Genomic DNA, 15541 nt, shown 5'->3' with positions numbered 1-15541 from the left:
TTGTTTTTACTTGTATGGATGCTTTGGACATAAGCAGATCAAAGGTCAACACTTCATTGGAATTAAACAGTAAATACAAAGTAACAATAATGATACATTGTATTTCTAAATCACATTTAAACAGTGTTCAAAAGCTCCAGTGTTCACATCCACAGTTGTATTACTCAGCAAGTCCTGGCTGTCATTTTGAAAAGAGCAGTGGATAGAGGCACAGGGTATGCAACCTATGTCCCATCTACGTCAATTAGGTTTATTGATTGTACAAGGCACACCTAAACTCCTCAATTGCTTCAAGATAATAACCAGAGTTTTTACAAATGTTTTCTCTTTTCTTACTTATTTTTATGGTTGGGATTCAATAATTCCATTTTTTTCTAAATATTGTTTACTCCATTTTTTAGGTAACTATCAAGATACTGGGATGTCCCAAAGTAGTCCATTTGAGGGGTGGCAACACAGCAAACATGCTAACATACCCACAACAACAGGGTAAAACGTGGGGCTACTTGTGGCTCAAAGAGCTGCCTGAAAAACCAATTGTCTGAAGCCTGTGTCAATGGAGGTCTGAACATCCACCTGGTAAAACTTAAGCTGGCCACACACCAGAAATTAATAGAATTTTCCATCCACACAATTGAGGTGGATGTAGGAATCCCCCTCCCCTGAAACCCCAGCAACATTGTATTTTGACAGCTGTACCTGCCTGTGTCAGAATACCCTGATCGATGGCTGCACTCAGTGGTCAAAAAAAAGTTTCCAGCATGTCCCTTCTACTTCTTTTGAGTGCGGATAGCCACAAACTGATCAATATTTGGCCAGTCTCTGCTGAACTAGACAAATTTTGATCATAGTATGGCCAGCTTTGGAGAACATGGGAACAGAAGACCATATGGTAGCCTTGCCAATATGGGAAATAAGTTGCCTGAAGCTGAAAAGCCCAAGATAGTCTTGAATGATGAGATGCCTAAGCCACCTAGAAATGGTGAAGCAAGAAGCAGGTTGACACCAGTGATTCCCCAGAATTACAAAGAGGAAGCCAGTCAATCTAAAGGGAAGATTTGACAGAGAGATAATCTAGAACAGCCCACACTATATTCAAACAATGGAGGGAAATCTCATTGGATTGTACTGGAATAAGACAGAGGAATGGAGGTACAATGCAATGGTTAAGGTGGAAAGAAGTCACCACCTTTAGATCTCAAGCACAAGAGAAGGTTCCTCAGAGGACAAAGCTGCTAATGCAAATACTCACCTTGTTGCTTTGCATTTACTCTGTTTAATTATTTAAACAAACATCAATTGCATAAATCTCTGGTAGTCATCAGGTTGCCCTTTGGCATTACAGGTTTTTTTCCCACTATATAACATCTATGTATTGCTATGGTTTGTTGCTAAGCAACTGAGTAACATCCGTTTGTTACACTTCTAGCTTTCCAAATCATTAGGTGATACTGGTTTTGAAGAGTTCCAGACTCCTATACAGTAATACAAGAATTTCTCTATATATACTGAAATAAATGCAACACAGTGGCTCACAAGGTTACCTGGGCCCTAGGCTGCCACTATGAAGTGTCCTGAAAATTTCACATTTTTACACGCTACCCACATATGTCATTCACCAAAGCAGCATGACCCATTTCTGTGCTTTCTTAGATCCCTCCCTCCCACTATTTTATCTTATCTGTCATCAGTGTAGTCAAGACTGTGCATTGTGCCAGTTATTAGCAGACAGCAAAGAACCCCTGAGAAACAGAAATGGGATTTGTATATGTGACAAGTTACTACATTTTTGCATCAACATTTTCCTTTCTTTTGCCTTGTTAAATCAAATACAATTTCACATAACCTCTCACAAAGATCACAGTACTTCCCTTGACATGACTTTTAAAGTGGCCCTCTCACTACAATGTATGAACTGGTGGGAATATTTGCAATATGCCCTGCGAAGGTGGAGCGAGTATTCGACACACCCCAAACCACGGGTGTCATACTGGTGACCCTCCAGCTGTTGCCAAACTACAAGTCCCATGAGGCATTGCAAGATTGACAGTTACAAGCATGACTCCAAAAGGTAGAGGAATGATGGGACTTGTAGTTTCACAACAGCTGGAGGGCTGCCAATTTGACACCCCTGCCCTAAACTGTCAAAAACAGGGTGATCTTAATGGCATCGTGCACCTCTGGTCAAAGTAATGCATTAGGGCCCCTACCAGGGAGATGACAACCTGTCTTCACCTGCCTCGCCATACTTTTCAAGACTAGGCAGCGCTGCTGTGCTTCTCCTCCCTGCTGACAAGAGTAATGAATGATGCTGTTGTCACATCTCCTGTTGGCCTAATGGAAGATTACCATGGGGGGCCCATACACCAGGGGCCCCAGGTCAGTGCCCGGGGATGCCCATGCGTTAGGACAGCCCTGTCTCAAAATCTACCTAAGGCAAGTGAAAAGCATTTCTTCAGTCTTTACTCCCACAGAATGTTTATTATAATTTTCTATCAGACCACATAGTAAGAAGCAGCAGCAGCTGCAAAAGCACTGAATTGTGTGTGACTGTGACCAATTTTCAAACTGAGCTGTGCGTGACAACCTGTATATGCATGTCAGGGCAAGCATCTTTTAATAGAAAGTAGATGCTGGTCCTAGATAATGCCTGAACAAGGTTGGGAGGGAGAAAGGAAGATGAAGACAGTAAATATCTAAAACTGCTTTGCTTACATTTTGCATTCATGCATATACATTGACAAAAACTGTATGCAGCTGTCCAAAATATGCTCTAATATCACCTCCTCAATCCAAAGCACAAAAGATGACAATCACTGGTCTTCTTTAGATGTTAGCCAGTAAATGCCAAGATGCACTGCATAATAACCATGAACGAGAACTGGACCATTTTATTCATTGTGAAATCCATGTGGTTCTGTGTAGTGCCCTCTGACATTTGGTTGAATTCATAAAGTGTCAGAAATCCTTGCACCTCCACCCCATGAATGTTGACAGATTCATATACCTGTCAGGAACAAGTACTTGAATTTATGGCAGGAGGTGGCCCACTCAGAGGCCATAGTGTCCATATTGGACAGCTGTCCTCAGTACAGCTCACTGATGCAGAGCCTGATAAAGTCACAGACTCTGCGTGTCAGTCAATGCACCCATCGCGCATATAGATGCAGTGGTCCAGCATGTTTCATCCACTGTAAGTGTGCCCCTACTTCGTTTTTTGCTAGGACAGTGTCATAACAACAGATGACTTATCCTGGACATCTATCTCTTGGCAGAGAAATTCCTTGTCCAAATATGGCCATTGCTGAGGATGAGTCACTGGTTGCTAGGACACTAGCGGCCGCCTTTACCCAAGCAACCCTGGGGCCAGGTATGGGTCATTGGTTGCTAGGACACCAGCGACCACAGTCATCCTAGCAATCCACAAGCCCTGTGAGGGAAGCTGTCACTTTCATGACATGACTTCTCAGCACACAATGGGGTCAATTCACTAAGAGATAAACACTGCATCTTTTTTTGAGTTAAAATAACCCATGCAGTATTTATCTCAAGAGTAGTGAATTCACTAAAAAAACATGTTACCAATAGCACTTTATTATTTTTGGAGTTATTTTTTCACACTTTTTTTATGCAATTACTGCACCAGAGGAAGAAATAAATGCACAAAGAAATATTATGAAACTGTGAAAACATCCTAGCAGGGGCGGACTGACAACTCATGGGGCCCCCGGGCAATAGGGGATCATGGGGCCCCTGTGCCCTTGCCCAAACTCAAAAAAGCCTATGAAAAAGGTACCAGGGGCATCTCATGGGGCCCCCTACTGACCCTGGGCCCTTGGGCACCGCCCGAGTTTCCAAATGGTGAGTCCGCCCCTGCATCTTAGTGTGTTTTCATTCACAGAATGACCTACCTCTGGTGAAATTATACAAGTGCAGTTGCTTTAGAAAAGAGGGGTAGCTCTAAAATGAGGGGAAGCTCTGCTGATTTCATTCATCCAATCACATGCAAGAAAAAAATGCAGTTTTTTTATTTTCCTTGTATGTTCCCCTCAGCTCTAGAGCAGCTGCACTTTCAGTGCACTTGGAGTTTACTTACAGCCTATTTACCTCTAGTAAATCAACACCATTGTATACTTTTAATTTACTGGCCAATGCAGAGTTCACCTCATTGTTATTTTGTATATTCCTAAAACATTTTGGCTGTATACACACTGGGCGTTTTAATGGCGCTGGTAGCGTTAGCTGTGTAAAGTCAAGTTTTTCAGCATTTTTGTAGCATTTTTGCATTAGTGTTTAGCCGCATTTTTCCACATTTGCATTTGTAGCGTTTAGCAGGTTTTTTTGCAAAAAAAGTCCAAAAACGCCGCTTTGTCGCATTTTACTGCGTTTTTTTTAGAGTGGTCACACAACTAAAAAACTCCTCAAGAAAGCCACTAGTTCTGTTTTTTTTATCCAGCCAAAAAATGCCCCCTGCCAAAAAACGCTGATTACAGTCTATGTGTGCATGGACACATAGGATAACATGCTAGGGAGTTTACTGGCTGTAGAAAAAAAATGCAAAAGCCAAAAACAGCCGCTGTAAAAATGTCCAGTGTGCATGAGGACTTACTGTTCATACCATGAGATAAATAACAAAAGTGTGGTTTTTTTTTTTATGAATTGACTTTAATGATTTATCTCTCTTTTTTTCTTTTTTTTGCGGCATTTACCTCACATTTTGACAAATGTGCAGTATTTGCCCCATATTCGATATTTTACTTTGATGAATTCACTCTTTTATTATCTCATGCTTTATTTCTGAAAAATTGGTCATGTTACCTTCATAGCAATGATACCACAAAGCTCCTAATTCACTCCCTGGTCATCTCTCGCCTTGACTACTACAACTCCCTCCTCATTGGCTTACCTTTACATAGGCTATCCCCCCTCCAGTCCATCATGAATACTGCAGCCAGGCTCATCCACCTTACCAACCATTCTCTGTCTGTTACCCCTCTCTGCCAACCCCTCCACTGGCTTTCACTCGCCCAACGAATAAAATTCAAACTTATAAAGCCATCCACAACTCTGCCCCCAGCTACATCACCAACCTGGTCTCAAAATATCAACCAAACCGCTCTCTTCAATCCTCCTAAGACCTGCTGCTCTTTAGTTCCTGTGCCACCTCCTCCCATGCTCGCCTCCAGGACTTCTCCCGAGCTTCTCCTATCCTATGGAACTCCCTACCCCAATCTGTCCAGCTGTCTCCTTAACCACTAGCCTACAGGGCACTTATACCCCTTTCCTGACCAGGCCAATTTCCAGCTTTCAACGCTGTCACACTTTGAATGACAATTGCGCGGTCATGCAACACTGTACCCATATGACATTTTTATCATTTTTTTGTGACAGGTAGAGCTTTATTTTGGTGGTATTTAATCACCTTGGGGTTTTTTATTTTTTCTTAAACAAACCAAAAACCACTGAAAAGTTTGAAAAAAAAAAAAAGTTTTTTCTTAGTTTTTGTTATAAAATTTTGTAAATAAGTTATTTTTCTCCTTCACTGATGTGCGCTAATGAGGCTGCACTGATGGGCTATGATAGGCTGCACCGATGGACACTGATAGGTGGCACTGATGGGCACTGATGAGGAGGCACTAGTAGGTGGCACTGATGGGCATTACTGATGGGCACTGAAAGGCAGCACTGATACATGGCACTGATAGGCAGCACTGATAGGTGGCACTGACTGGCACTAATAGGCGGCACTGACTGGCACTAATAGGCGGCACTGACTGGCACTAATAGGCGGCACTGGTGCGCACTGATAGGCAGCACTGACTGGCACTGATAGGTGGCAGCGACTGGCACTGATAGGTGGTACTGATTGGCAGCACTGATAGGTGGCACTGATTGGCATTGATAGGTGGCACTGATGGGTGACACTGAAAGGCAGCTCAGATGGGCACTGATATGTGGCATTGATGTGCACTGGTAGGCACTGATATGTGGCACTGATGGGCACTGGCACGAGGCACTGATGAGCACTGACATAAGGCACTGATGGACACTGACAGGTGGCACTGCTGGGGCTACACTGATCATCAGGGCACACTGATCATCAGTGCCCTGATGATCAGTGTAAATGTCCCCTCCGCGGAAAGACGATTACCGGCTCTCCTCTCCTCTGTCAGCGTGACAGCTCGAGAGGAGAGAAATGCCGATAACCGGCATTTCCCTGTTTACATGTGATCAGCTGTGATTGGATACAGCTGATCACATGACCGAGCTGACATCTTCGGCTCTTTCCGTGATCGGTGATCCACTGTGTCCGAGCGACACAGCGCAACACCTATCGCTGCGCGCTCCTTGAGCCGCGCATGCGCAGTGAGAATGGGAGGACGTCATATGACTTCCTCCCAGAACGAGAGAACCACCTTCCGCCCGTCCTATTACTATATGGCGGGCGGGAGGTGGTTAAAGAAGCCTATCCAGCTTCTACCTAGTAAGCCACCATTTATTTCCTCCATCAGCTCATCCCCCCCACAGCTATTACCTTTTGTATCACTCAACTCTTCCTCCTAGATTGTAAGCTCTAACGAGCAGGGCCCTCTGTTTCCTCTTCTACCAAATTGTGGTGTAACTGTAATGTCTACCTTCATATTGTAAAGTGCTGAGCAAACTGTTGGCGCTATATAAATCCTGTATAATAATAATATTGCATGTGAAATCCTTTAGTGAGTTGACCCCAAAGTTACTAATCTAAGAAGTGGAAGTAGTTATTTTTGCATCTGTCGCAACCTCAATCTGTTGAAACTTTCCTTAATTAGGGGCAAATTGTTTTAAAGAGACCACGAGAAAAGTGTTGTAAATACTTTACTGGGCTCCCCTAGTGTGTTCCCTGACTTGTAGGGAATGCATGTAGCTGTTTAGGTATGCAGTAATAGTTATCCTCCAAAAATGCCTTATCTCTGTTCTCAAACTGCTGCGGAAGTAGATTTTTCAGCAATCAGTTGTGAACAATACCATTGCCAACGACTATGGTTCTGTGTTACTATGCTTGATTGAAGATGGCTCAAACAATGTATGTAGTTTCAAATGTTCCTCATTTGAAGATTTCTGGGTATAATTTTTGACCAATAGCGTAAAAGCAATGTCCAGTACCATTATCAAAGTACATCTGAACTTTTATGTCTGCCCTTAACAGGTCCGGCCAATATATTGTTGTAGTTTTGCATAAAGTGAGGAAGGGTTAAGTCCTCTTTCCATATTTTTACAGCTATGCAGAGCTCCGTTACAGAGATTTACACTTACTACCTATCCTGCTGACATTTTACCAGTCTGTAAATGAGGGGAACAGAAACACAGGCATCAGCTTTTTATTCCAGCCTGTGTCACTGTTGTAGATTTTCCCTCACTTCCTGTCTGGTGAAACCGTTGTCACCAGTATAGAACGTGAGATCTCTGTAACAGAGCTTCAAGCAGCACTATAAAAAGTTCTTGGCTTGACATACACTATAAAGAACAACTACTCCCAAAATGGTTCGTTTTGACTAGAATACCATCTTTCTGATAATATTTTCCCCTGATTATACCTATGGCGAATAATTTCCTTTTTCTTCACTTCTTTAATTCCCAACTTGGAACTAAAGTAGTTCCTAGTTACAAGGGTTCTTCAAAAAGTTTCTGCACTTTTATATTTTTGTTGGAAATGGTGAGGGCAATTGGTCATGTCTGAGAGTGTTTTGTGACTAGTCTGGCAAGCTACTGAACTTGCAATTAGTATAGTTGTTGTCATGTTGCTTTTGAAATTCTTAATAAACAGAGTTTTTAAAAAGTGCGTAAACTTTTTAAAGACCCCTTGCGTAGTAACCCCCATGAAGTTTGGTTTTTAGAGTTTTGAGGTTTATACATACAACTACAGACAAGGTTTACAAATTAGAAGAAGTGTGAAGCATGGCCAGATCTAGGCTCCCCCAAATTTCAATAGTGCCCTACCAAGCCAGGTGCACCCCTCCTCCCATGTACATTGTGTAGTGCCCGCTGAGCCTTCCACCCCACTCCCTGCACTCATGGCCAGACGCAGTTATCTAAAGTAAACAGTCCAGACAGGAGTGGCAGAGAGGAGAGAGCGGGGAGGAGATGCAGGCTCTCTGTGATCTCCATCTCCTGTCGTAACAACGATCCTCCATAGAGCAGGTTACACAGTATTGCTATTACATCCGATAGTACACAGCTTCATTAGTCGCCCCCATCCACATTTCCAAGTGTTGAGCAGTCTTTGGAGGAGACAGGGGCAGGTAATAAAGCTGTGTACCGTCAGATGTAATAGCGATCCTGTGTAACCCTCTGTATGGAGGATCGCTGTTATGACAGGAGGTGGAGATCACAGAGAGCCCGAATCTCCTCACTACTCCTGTTGTTCCCGGGGGGTCTTGGGGGTGGTATGTGCTACTGGGGTGATTTGGGTATGCGGGGATTTGTGCTGAGGAGGGTAATTTGTAAGTTGTGCTAGGAGGAGGAAGTGGGGGGGGGATTTATGATGGGAGGAGGGATTTAGGGGGGAGTATTTGTACTAGGAGGGGAGATTTGAGGGAGAGTTAGCACTAGGAGTGGGGATTTGGGGCAGGGGGTTGGTACTAGGAGGGGGGTTTTGGAAGGAAAGAGGATGTGTGCTAGGAGGGGTGATTTCTGGGGCATATAGTTAGTCTAGCTGAAAAAAGACAACCCATCCAGTTCAACCATAGAAAAGCATGGAGGGGGGGGGGCACAGTTTGTCACCTTTACATTGAGTGCTAGATGACCTTGTCCCGGCACTGCCCGCACTGCACACAAGGTACTCAACAGATCTCCTCCCCATGCATAGCTGAGATCAGATTCCCCACAGCATCGATATACACAATGTGTAGCTGGCTGCAGTTGCAGTTCTGACTTGTGCAATTCCCTGATTGGATTCGCAGCTGCAGTAGCCAGCTACACACTGTGTGGAGGGATACTGACCTCAGCTATGTGCTGTGTGGGGAGGAGATCTCTTAAGTGCCCTGCCAGCAGTGACCCTGTCCTCAAATCTGCTGACCACTGTCTTCCGCCAAGCTGACTCCTGTACCCTGCCAACCCCTGTCCTCTGCACTGCTGAACCCTATCTTATGTCCTGTTGACCCCTGTCCTCTGCCATGCTAACCCCTGTACACTGCAACATTTTAGGACAAGAGCAGCAATCTGAATAAAATAATAATTTATGGTTTTGAATCCTGTTATCAAAGTTACTAGCCGGCTTTCATAGAGTGATTATATGTATATGTAATAGATATTTGTCTTAGCTATCTACTATTGTGTTACATCTAGTCTTCTCACATATGTGTAGCACAAAACTGGGGGACTTTGCACATGCTTGCATAACATGCAAAAAATAGGTTGCACTTATGATGCAATTCATTGTTAATAGTACCCAATGTGACAAGCAAGAGACGTGTCGTGGTGCTTGAGCCTCTGTTGCACTTGTGGTTTGTAGGGCAACTCACTGAACTGAATGGGCTGTTGAGTGTGCAAAAACCACATATATCCACAACACCTGTTGTCATTCTACAGTAATGTGAATGGTGGCTCAGAAACATCTGCTGTATGGTTTACATTAAAGTCCTGGCAGGCTGACAATTTTCTGGTGCAAAAGAATGCATTAGAGATAGGAAATTTTAATATTTAAGATTTTAATAAGGCCTCATCTACATGGACAACTGCAGACAGAAAATATGCCTAAAACACATGAAAAACACTCAACAAGTGATCAAGTAGCACATAAATCTTATACGTGAAAAGAATATAAAAAATTATAAAATCAAAAAATGAATGAATAAAATAAAGTGTATAGTCCCCCAAAAAATCCAAATAATATTAATTTATCCACCAAATCGTTCTTCAAACTTCTTTAAAGATGACCACCACGTGAAAAAATTGAAAGAAAGTGTTCCCCCTCAGCAGGTGTTGCCTCCCACTCTCGTGGTTGGCAAAATTGGCTTAATAGATGTTCTTCAATGGGGAAAGGAGATTATCCATATTATTATATTTTACTCTCATTCCCTTTCAAAAACGATCAAGAAATTTTGTCAGTGATCATGAATTCCAATGAATCAATGACAGAAGTAATAATCAGAGAATCCGCTTTCCTCCTAATACTCCACACTCAAATAATGCATTTTAAGTGAATCTACTTCCTGGTCTTCTTAGTGTAGCTCCAGCCAGTAGCTGACAGGGAAAGGTGAAGACCAAAAGCTAAAACCTTCTTGGTGGAGGACCGCAGAAGAAGACATAAGAAAAGCTAGGTCACTGCCAGTATGAAATGCAGTTTACTGAACCAAGGATGGTCATTATATAAGTTGTATTCATCTGTAGCCAGGTGCTGCTCTCTGTAGCTGCTGCCCTGTGATGCTGAGCTGGTTAACAGCTATATCAGCAAGAGGAGGGAATTGCTGAGCAGGTGAGTCAGGCAGCACTGCACTGTGGGAACTGTAGTCCAGAGACTGTACTGTAATCAACAGCTTTTTAACTGCATTTCCCAAAGGGAGATTGCCAGGAGGAAGGGAAAGAGCTGAATTTTCTCAGGCTGTAGAGGACACAGCTTCCTTTTGCCATGAGGGCGACCAGAGAGTTCACATCGCTGTTGAGTGTGCTGACAGAGTCACCTGGGTGCAGAGCAGAGACTGGAGTAATTGTTGTGTGTGACCAGGTGATGAGCTACAATACCTCTGGGACTGGTGAGCTGCTGCTGCGGAGATTTACCATCTGCTGCTAGAGAGACTGAGCACTTTAGGAACTGATCATACAGCAATTTATTAACTTTATTGCTGCCTGCAGGTTCAACGGCAGCTATCCCCATGTGCACCAACGGTACAACTAGGGCGCCGACGCTAGCCGGCTGAAGAATTAGGGCTAAAGACTGTCCCTTTACAGGTGGTACACACAGACTTTGCTGATTTATGAGTTAGTTCTATTCTAGTGGTACATAACTCTATTCTAAGTTACCTTGACATAGTGTTTATACTATCTAGCAGACTGTGTCTGAACCTACCTTCTCTGTGCTCATTTATACTAAAACCACCATTTATTCTAACCTGTACCAATACATTGAGTTCATTTCCCACTAAACAGTCTTGTGTCTATTTCTTGGTACTAACTGACAGCCAAGTTAAACACTTGAGCTCCTGAGGATTTACCCCCCCTTAATGACCACGCCTCTTTTTGCTACTGGGCGCTGCACTAATTCAACTGATAATTGCGCGGTCATGCAATGCTGCACCCAAACAAAATTTACATCCTTTTTTTCACACAAATAGAGCTTTCTTTCGGTGGTATTTGATCACCTGTGCGCTTTTTATTTTTCACGCTATAAACAAGAAAAGACCAAAAATTTTGTACAAAAACGATATTTTTTACTTTCAGCTATAAAAAATATATAGTAAACTCAAAGTTAGTTATAAATTTAGGCTAAAATGTATTCTGCTACATGTTTTTGGTAAAAAAAATCCCAATAAGTGTATATTAATTGCTTTGTGTGAAAGTTATAGCGTCTACAAACTATGGTATAGATACTGCAATTTACGCCATTTTTTTGCTAAACAGCGCTGCGCTAGTTTAATGGACAATTGTGCGGTCATGCAATACGATACATTAATGAAATTTATGTCCTTTTTTTTAAAACAAATAGAGCTTTCTTTTGGTGGTATTTTATCACCTGTGCACTTTTTATTTTTGGTGCTATAACCAGAAAACTTTTGAAGAAAAAAAAACTTTTGAAAAAAAACAATATTTTCTCATTCGGTCATAAAAAAAATCCAAAAAAACTACAATTTCGTCATAAATTTAGGCCAAAATGTATTCTGCTACATGTTTTTGATTGAAAAATTTCAATAAGTGTATATTGATTTGTGTGAAAGTTACAGCGTCTACAAAATATGGTATAGATAATGGAATTTACATAGCTTTTACTTTCTGACTGCTCATCACATTTCTTGAGGTGCAAAAATACCAGGATAGTACAAACACCATCAAATGACCCCTTTTCGGAAAGTAGACACCCTAAGCTATCTGCTGAGAGGCATATTGAGTCCATGGAAGACTTATTTTTTTTCCACAAGTTTCTGGAAAATTACAAAACTTTTTTTTGTTTTTTTTTTACACAAAGTTGTCATTTAAATGATTTATTTCTCACACAAGCCATGGGTATATGTGGAATTACACCCCAAAATACATTCTGCTACTTCTACCGAGTATGGGGATACTACGTGTGTGAGACTTTTTGGGAGCCTAGCCACATACAGGAGCCTGAAATCCAATGACCACTTTGAAAGCCTGAGGGTGCGTAACTTCCTCATTACACTTCCTCACTACCTATCACAGTTTCAAAGGCCCAAACATGCCAGAATAGCACCAAACCCCCCCCAAATGACACCTTTCTGGAAAGTAGACACCCCAAGGAATTTAAAAAGAGGCATAGTGAGTATTTTGCAGATCTAATTTTTTCTCACAAGATTTTGAAATATAAAAAAAATAGAAAAAATATGTTTTTGTTTTTTTTCTTCATTTTCCAAAAACTTGTGGCAACAAATGAGATCTGCAAAATACTTACCATGCTTTTTTATCAAATTCCTTGGGGTGTCTACTTTTTAAAAAAGGGGTCATTTGGGGGGGGGGGTTAGGTGCTATCCTGGCATTTCAGGGCCTCCAAAACTGTGATAGGTAGTCAGGAAGTGTAATGAGGAAATAAAGCCCTTTAAAAGCCTGAAGTTGCTTATTGGATTTTGGGGTCCCATGCTTGGCTAGACTGCCAAAATGTCTCTCACATGTGGTACCCCCATACTCGGGAGAAGTAGCAGAATGTATTTTGGGGAGTAATTCCACATATTCCCATGGCATGTGTGAGCAGTAAATCATTTAAGTGACAATTTTGTGTAAAAAAAAATAAATATTTTTTTTTGTCATTTTCCAGAAACGTGTGGTAAAAAAATAAATTCTTCTATTGATTCAATATGCCTCTCAGCAAATAGTTTGGGGTGTCTACTTTCCAAAAAAGGGTCGTTTTGGGGGGTGGGGGTGTTTTATGCCCAGCATTAGAAGTTTATGCCACACATCATTCACTCTAACCACCTGAAGACCAAGCCTTTTTGTTCACATGAAACAAATCAGTATTTTTTGCTAGGAAATTAATTTAAACCCCCAAACATTATATATTTTTTTAAAGCAGACACCCTAGTGAATAAAATGGTGGGTACTACAATTTTTTATGGCACATAGTACTCGTGCAGCAATTTTTCAAAAGCAAATTTAAAAAAAAACAAAAACACTTTTTTTACTTTTAATGCACAATTTCTTTTATTGTCTCATTTGTAAACGCTATAACTTTCACGTAAACCAATTAATTTACACGTTTTTTTTTTTTTTTTTGCAAAGACGTCGCAGAATGCATTTTGGCCGAAATTTATGACGAAATTGTATTTTTTAATTTTTTTACTGGACATGTTTTATAGCAAAAAGTCCAAAATATTATTTTTTTTTCTCAAAATTGTCAGCCGTTTTTTTTTTATAGCGCAAAAAATAAAAAACGTACAGGCAATCAAATACCACCAAAGAAAGCTCAATTTGTGGGAAAATAAGGATGTAAATTTAATTTGGGTGCAGTGTTGCATGACCGCGCAATTGTCAGTTAAAGTAACGCAGCGCAGTGACACAAACCTCTTCTGTAACCGCTTCCTGACCGCCCTACAGCAGAAATACTGATACAGGGCGGCATGGGTACGCAACATCACATATATATACATGATTTGCGCTCCAATGGTTTTCACGCCCCTCCCAGATAGCGTCAGATTGCCCGTCAGTACACCAGTCATCACATTTAACCCCTTGATTGCCAGGAGCATGCTCATGTACAATAAACCTCCATTGCTAGTATAGTGTCTGAACGGCTCAATATCTTTGATCAGATCAGCACTATACCAGCGTTCACATTAGTATAGCGTCCCCAAAAACGCAGCGTTAGCAGGATCAGCCCGGGCACCTGCCAGTACCTGTCTTTAGCCCCTACGCTTTCCCCCCCTTCTCCCCCAGCAAGTGCAGTGTCAGTAGGTCACTGTCACTTGATACATTGCACACAAAACTGCAGTGTTCTCAGAATCAGGCCTGATCCCTGTTAGCACTTGCCGGTACATTTTGATGACTCTTATATGCAGCAGAGTGCCAGTACTAGTGCCGCTCTACCTTTTGGTGAACTGGCGAGTACCAGCGGTACAGTACATCCTGGTCTTTCACATACCTCCTTGATTTTTGGAGCTGTTTTTCACGGAGTATCTGTATGCGTTGATTGTGGATCAAAGCAGTTTATATGCACAACAATTTATCGCCGCCAACCCAAATTCAAACCTTGCCAGACCATTCGCATGGAAACTCATTACGGTTTTTGAATTTACATTTTTTTTGGGCCTAACCCTCAACATGGGCATTACTAAAAGAAATGAGCAATTTTGTAATATAATGACAGAAATGACAACAATTTTGTCCAGAGCAGCCCCAGTCCTTCTCTTCTGGGCTCCTCCCCCCTGATGAGTGCCCCCATAGCAAACCACTTGCTATGGGGGCACTGGAGCAAGCTCACTCCTGAGCCGCACTCTGTGTGTCTATTCACACATAGAACACATGGCCTCGCTTCCTTCCTCGCTGGCTGTGATTGACAGCAACGGGAGCCAATGGCTACCGCTGCTGTTTCTGAGCCAATGAGGAGGGACAGGGATTTGGCTCTTACGCACACCGCTTGATAGAGTGCGATCTCAGGTAAGTATGGGGGGGGGGGGCTTCTAGCTTTAAAATTACTTTAAACAAATAAAAAATGTGTTTTTCGATTCCTGGGCACCAATATACATATACAAGTCCCATATACAGTTGCAAGAAAAAGTATGTGAACCCCTTGGGATTACGTGGAGTTTTGCATGAATTGGGCATAAAATGTGCTCTGAACGTCATCTAAGTCACAACAATAGAAGAACACAGTCTGCTGAACATAATACTACACAAACATTAGATGTTGCCATGGTTTAATTGCACATAACATGTAAACATTCACAGTGCAGGGAGGAAAAAGTATGTGAGGCCCTAGCTTAATGACTTCTCCCAGAGCTAATTGGAGCCAGGAGTGAGCCAACCTTGACTCCAATCAGTGTGATGATATTGGATGTGTTGCTGACAGCTGTCCTGCCCTTAAAAAACACACACCTGTTTTGGGTTTACTGGTTTCAAGAAGCACTGTCTGATGTGAACCATGCCTGGCAGAAAAGAGCTCTCAGAAGACCTACGATCAAGAATTGTTGACTTGCATGAAGCTGGAAAGGGTTACAAAAGTATCTCCAAAAGCCTTGATGTTCATGTGTCCACGGTAAGACAGACTGTCTACAAATGGAGAAAGTTTAGCACTGTTGCTACTCTCCCTAGGCGTGGTCGTCCTGTAAAAATGACTGCAAGAGCACAGCGCAGAATGCTGCATGAGGCAAAGAAGAATCCCAGAGTGTCAGCTAAAGGCCTA

At 42.1% G+C, this 15541-nt stretch overlaps 1 protein-coding gene across 1 annotated transcript in view; it reads right to left on the bottom strand.

Moving 5' to 3' along the window:
* The window catches only part of KHNYN (KH and NYN domain containing), a 45906-nt gene that overhangs the window by 23802 nt on the left and 6563 nt on the right, over positions 1–15541 (bottom strand). The window lies entirely within an intron of this gene.

This window comes from Staurois parvus, unplaced genomic scaffold (assembly GCF_062004578.1).
Source record: "Staurois parvus isolate SC_StPar_1 unplaced genomic scaffold, SC_StPar_1.0 ptg000415l, whole genome shotgun sequence".
Classification (NCBI taxonomy): domain Eukaryota; kingdom Metazoa; phylum Chordata; class Amphibia; order Anura; family Ranidae; genus Staurois; species Staurois parvus.
The sequence above is the reverse complement of the archived record's forward strand: the minus strand, read 5'-3'. Positions and strand labels throughout refer to the sequence as shown.